Raw genomic sequence first — 6,298 nt, forward strand, 5'->3', positions numbered from 1 at the left:
TATATATATATATCTATATATCTCTCTATATATATCTCTATCTATCTATCTATCTATCTGTATATATATAGAGAGAGAGAGAGAGAGAGAGAACTATATATATATATAGTTCTCTAATGGAATACTTGAACTTCTCTTGAAACCTGGACTTCCACAAAGGTGATAGCCCATGTCAATGTTCTGCAGATGCTCCTAGACAGTGGACAGGAGAGGCTAGAAGCAATTTACTGTCTCTTGTAGGTTCTATCTGCCTATTACCTGATATACCAATGTGCAAGACTCATTCTGAGTTCCTTGGTATATAGTGCTTGGTCCCGCAAATCCCACAGAGGCACTTCTATTCATAGATGGATGCCAAATTTTTGTTGTTGAAACAAAGAACAAAAAAAATAAAAGATAGCTTATGCCACCGCAATGCTAACACTATACCCACTCATGGGTAGTGTAGATGCCTTATAACAGAATACTTCTAATTTTTCCTTCTCATTCTTTATATTTTTGTCATTAATTGTACTTATCCATAAGCTATAGTCACCAAATAGTTGCTAGTATTGTTTTGAATAGTTATCTGTTAAATCGAGCATAGGAAAAATAAAAGATTTTACCTTTATTTATTCCTCCTCTAAAAAAAATTTCCTTTTTTTTAAAAATAAGGATTCAAGTTTCTGATATAATTTTTCTCTTCTCACTGAAGAACTTCCTTTAACAATTCTTGTAAGGGAGATCTACTAGAAACAAATCCCCTAAATTTTTGTTTGTCTGAGAAAGTCTTTATTTTTTCTTTCCTCATAAAATATAATTTTGCTAGATACAAAATTACAGGTTAGTGTTTTGGGTTTTTTTTACTTTTAATACTTCAGATATTTCACTTCACTCTCTTCTTGCATGTATGGTTATTGACCAGAAAGCCGATGTAATTCTTATTTTTGTTCTATATATAAGGTGTTTTTTCCTCTGGCTTCTTTGAAAGTCTTTCGTTTTTCTTTTATTTTCTGCAATTTGAATGTAGTATGCTTAGGTGTTTTTTGGTATATTTCTTGCTTGGTGTTCTTTGAACTTCCTGAACCTGTAATTTGGTGTCTGTCATTAATTTTGGAAAATGCTCAGCCATTATTACTTCAAGTATTTCTTTTCTCTCATTCTTCTCTTCTTGGCATTTTCATTATGCAAAGATTTACACATTTTGTTATTATCTTACAGTTTTTGGATATTGTTCTATTTTAATAACTACTTTTTCTCTTTACATTTCAATTTGGGAAGTTTCTGTCAACATATATCCAAGCTCACTGGTTCTTTCCTTGGCCATATCTGTCTACTGATTAGTCTACCAAAGGTATTCTCATGAGGTATTCTCAAGTTGCTCCTGACTGCTTATAGTAAAATGCAAAGAGAGAAATGGATTGAAGACAGAATTCTTTGCCAAAAGGAACCATAACTTAAAGACTTGGAAAATTCTCAGCCTGTCCATATTATAAGAAAGAAAGTAAGAGTAAGGAAAGAAAGGAAAAGAAAGAAAGAAAGAAAGAAAGAAAGAAAGAAAGAAAGAAAGAAAGAAAGAAAGAAAGAAAGAAAGAAAGAAAGAAAGAAAGAGAAAGAAAGAAAAAATATGTTTGAGAGAGAACGCTAAGGGTGTTGTTGACCAATCATTTCATAAGATTAATGTGGATGTGAACCAGGGATCTAAACAGCAACTCCAGAAGAAACACTGCTAGTTTGAACTGAAAAGGATGGAAATGGGACAGAATGATAGAAGGCTGTCAGACTTCTTGGATTTTATAGGATGGGACCATAGAGTTATTTGACTGTGAACATGCACTAGTCTTCAAGACAAGAGAAGAAGACCCGAGAGGTACTTCAGAGATCATCTGGGCTGCCTCCTTGGTTTCCAAATGGGATTCTTTGCCTTGATTTCAACAGGCCAGTAGGCCTCCACACAAAGACTTTGGGGTAGGATTGTCTGGAGATGTGGGTGTTGGGCCATCTATAACCTTGGGGGTGAGACCCCCTGCTGGGAAGATCATGGGAGCAAGATCCCCACTTAGCAGAGCTATGGGGACAGAAGCTCTACCCCAGTGGGTTCAGAAGGCAGGACTTCTGTCCTAGTGGCTAATATGGTAGAGCATCAAGCCAAAGAGGATTATTCTTGAGACTTAAGATCTCACAGAATAAACCTTGCTAGATTTTAGACTTGCTTGGAATCTGTCACTCCTTCCTTTTCCGTTTCTCTCTTTTGGAATGGAAATGTCTATTTTATGTGTCCCACCATTGTATTTTGGAAGCACATAACTTGATTTCACAGATTCACATCTAGATGGAAATTATGCTTCAGGATGAATATTACCTTGAATCTCACCCATTTCTGACTTAGATGATATTTAGATAAAACTTTAGATTTTAGACTTTACAGTTGATGCTGGAATGTTTTAACATTTGGGGGCTGCTTTGATGGAATAAATGTATTTTGCATGTGTGAAGGACAAGATTTTGAAAGGACCAGGAGTAGAATGCTATGTACTGAATGTTTGCATGTCCCCCAAAATTTATATGTTAAAGTCAATCCCAATATGATGGCATTTGGAAGTGGAGACTTTAGGGGATAATTAGGTTATGTGGGTGGAACCTTCATGAATGGGATTAGTGCCTTTATAAGAAGAGACATGAGAGAGATGTTCTCTTTTTCTGCCATGTAAGGATACAGAAAGAAGTCATCCATCTGCAAACTGGGAAGAGGGCTGTGACCAAGAACCAGACCACACTGGTACCCTTATCTTGAACTTCCAGCCTCCGGAACTAATATAAATTTCTGTTGTTTAAGTCACTCAGTCTGTGGCAGGTTGTTATTGTAACCCCAACTGACTAAGACAGCATATTAATCATAGTTATTTTAAATTTCCAGTCTAATAGTTTCAAAATATCTGCCATAACTAAGCTGGTTCTGATGCTTGCTTTATCTCTTAACTGTGTTTTGCCTTTTAACATGTCTTGTAATTTATTTTGTTAAAATCCAGACATGATGAATTGGATAAAAGGAACTTTGGTAAGTAAGCATTTAATAAGCATTTTGTGAGAAGTTTTATGGCCACCTGGTCAGGAGTTATTTGCTACGTTTACTGTTTGGTGTAGCTGTAGGTGGTGTCAGAGGCTAATATTTCCTCTAGTGCCCTGGTTTTGTCTTCCCTGCTGTCTTTGGGGTTTCCTTCTCTTAAATAGTGTCTGAGATGTGCAATTCTTTCCCTTATACCAAAACCCTATGGATGTGGTGTTAAGGTGTAACGGGAGGGGAAATTTGCCAGATTCCTATAATTAGGTCTCAGTCTTTCAGTGAGCCAGTGCCCCTGGGCTGTGACCTTCACAAGAGTTTCTCAGCTTCCTACTCAGGTGAGATAGGAATGCTAGAGGGGGTTGGGAGTTTGCCTTCCCCTGGTGTTTTCCTTCCCCTGATGTTAAAGATAGAGGGAGCTGGCGTTGGATATTCCCTTTATTTTACCTGGGTTAGGCACTGGTAAATAGTTTTATTTGAGGGCAGGCCTTTACTAAGGAGAACAGAAGCTCTGGATATATTTTGAAATGGTTGTTTTTCCCCATTCCCTCAAGAAAGACCTAGGAAAATTTTGGAAGTTACAGCTGCACTAAACTAAGACACAATGATTACATTAGATATTAATATTTGTGATATCAATATTCAAATATTTAATTATATAATTTTCCAAAATAAGAGGTGGTTGGAGTTAAACATTTTGTATTAGTCAAAACTATTGGTTTAAGCAATTCAAAGTACTATTGGAAATCTCTGTTTTGGCGATATTGTGGGTGGGCTTCAGGATATATAAGGTATGTTTTCTATATAAATGTATATTTTACATATCTATTTATTCACTATTTTTTTGTGATTATAGTAATTTCACAAGTGCTGGAAGAACCACCTTCCTTATGTATTGTCAAGTTCTTCTCTGTAGTATTTCATGGCCACAATTTTTATAAATATGGCTTTTACTATTATAAAAGTACTATATCTTCATTATAAAAAGTTTTGAAAAGTCAGAAAAGTGCAAAGAAAATGAAATTTACTGCTAAATTCATATCTTAATGAAATATTTTTAACATTTTGGCATATATTTTTCATAATTATACACACTTATGAGTAATTATACATATGGAAACATACATATACACTTATAGTTTTTTTTTGAGAATTTTTCAGTTTATTTGAGCCAAAACTGACAACATGTGCCAGAGAGAAGATAGCAAATGTTCCCAAGACACACACACATATATATATATTTCTTATTTTATTAATTTTTAAATTACAGTTAACATTCAATATATTTAGCTCAGGTATACAGCATAATAGTTAGACATTTATATAACTTATGAAATGATTCTTCCCTGTATATACTTTTTAATGGTATTGTAAAGTCCTCACTTAAGGTCATTAAAAGGTTCTGTGACTTTAATAAAACAACATATAATGAAACCAATTTTACCATAGGTTAACTGATACAAACAAGAGTTAAGTTCCTATGACATCTCTTTAATGTTGAACGAAACAGCATTACTTGAGGACCAGCTGTGTAGAAAACTTTATTAACTTCTGCTTCTCATTATAACAAAGTAGCTTGTGTCACACAAACCCTTCTATTATGAACTACCTTAAAAATTGAGAAAAGACTGAAATAGCTGTTTGAAAGTACTGAGGAACAACTAAAAAAGCCAGGATTTATGGGACCAGATTGAAATGCAGAGAGAAAAAGGGTGAGAAACACACGTAAAAGAGAATGAAGATCTAACACATGTAAAAAGAGTTCCGTTAGGAGAGAAGAGAGAGAATGAGACAGAATCAAAACTTGATAGAATGCTGAGAATTTTCCAAAATTGAAACAAAAAATCAAGTCGCAGATTTTAGAAGCTCTAAAATTCTAACCTGGATAAGTGGGAAAAAAATTACTCTTAGGCCATCATAGTACAGAAACTGAAATGCAAAATCAAAAACATAATTAAAGAACAATTGCAGGAAAAAAAAAAAGGCAAATTACCTTCAAAAGAGCTACAATAGGACAGGAAAAAAATGATTCCAATAAAAACAGTGAAAGCAAAAAAAAAAAAAAAGAAACTTATTTAAACTGTAGCAATTATACAATTGAAAACCTAGAATTTCATATCCAAAAATGAAGGGGAAATAAAGAAATTTCAGGCCAAAAGAACAGTGGTAAGAGTTTTTACCTGCAGAACAGCATTTAAAGTATAAGGGAGTTCTTTAATTATAATGAACAGGAAAGAAGAGGACCAGAAATATAGTATGTGGGTACATATAGTGGCATGTTTATTATTTCAAACAATAATAATAATGGTCTGTAGGGTTTAAAGTGCATATATAGATTTAGAATATACATTAACAGTAGCACAAAAAGAGGAAGAAAATAAATGGAGTTTAACTGTTAAAAAGTCCTTGCATTGTTAAGAAGGTTGTAAAAGTAATAATTTAGGCTAGACATTAAAAAGTCAAGGATGCATATTATAATCTCTAGGATGTCTCTAACTATAATAAAGACGTAGAAATAATAAGTTAATGAAGTGAAGGAGACTGTAATAAAAAATTACATTTTAATCAAAAGCAATATAAGAAAGGTAAAAAGAGAGAAATGAGAAGTAGAAAACAAAGGATAATATATTAGGTATACCTTAATATTATCTACATTAAATTTATTACGAGCTAAATACTCCAATTTGAAGACAAATAATTGTCAGACTGGATTTAAAAACCTATAATGCTTATATGGGACATAATTTAAATTTAAGGACACAGAAAGTTTTAAAATAAAAGGATTTAACAAATAATATTCCATGATAATATAAGAGACATGCAGCTGTAGTAATATCAAAGAAGACTAAATACAGAAAGAAGGATATTTTGTAATGATAAAAGAGTCCATTCCACTGAGAAATAGAATAGTCTTGTTTGTGTGTGTCTAATAAAACAGCATCAAATTATTCAGTAAAGCTGACAGAATTAAAAGTATAATTAGAGAAATTAGCGATTATTGATTGACATTTTTAAATATCTCTCTCAGTACTGATAAAATAATCAGATAACAATACTAGTAGAAGATTTAAACAACACAATAAATTTGACTAGTTGACACATGTAGTTTTTCACCTAATGAATGTAGAACACACATCATTTTCATGTAAACATGAAAGTCATTGGAAAAATAACTATATTGGGTAATGTCTCAACAAATGCCAATGAATTGAAATCATATTGAATATATTCTCGGTCCACAGTGTAATTAAGCTAGAA

The sequence above is a fragment of the Pteropus alecto genome, unplaced genomic scaffold (assembly GCF_000325575.1).
Source record: "Pteropus alecto unplaced genomic scaffold, ASM32557v1 scaffold87, whole genome shotgun sequence".
Taxonomy (NCBI): Eukaryota; Metazoa; Chordata; class Mammalia; order Chiroptera; family Pteropodidae; genus Pteropus; species Pteropus alecto.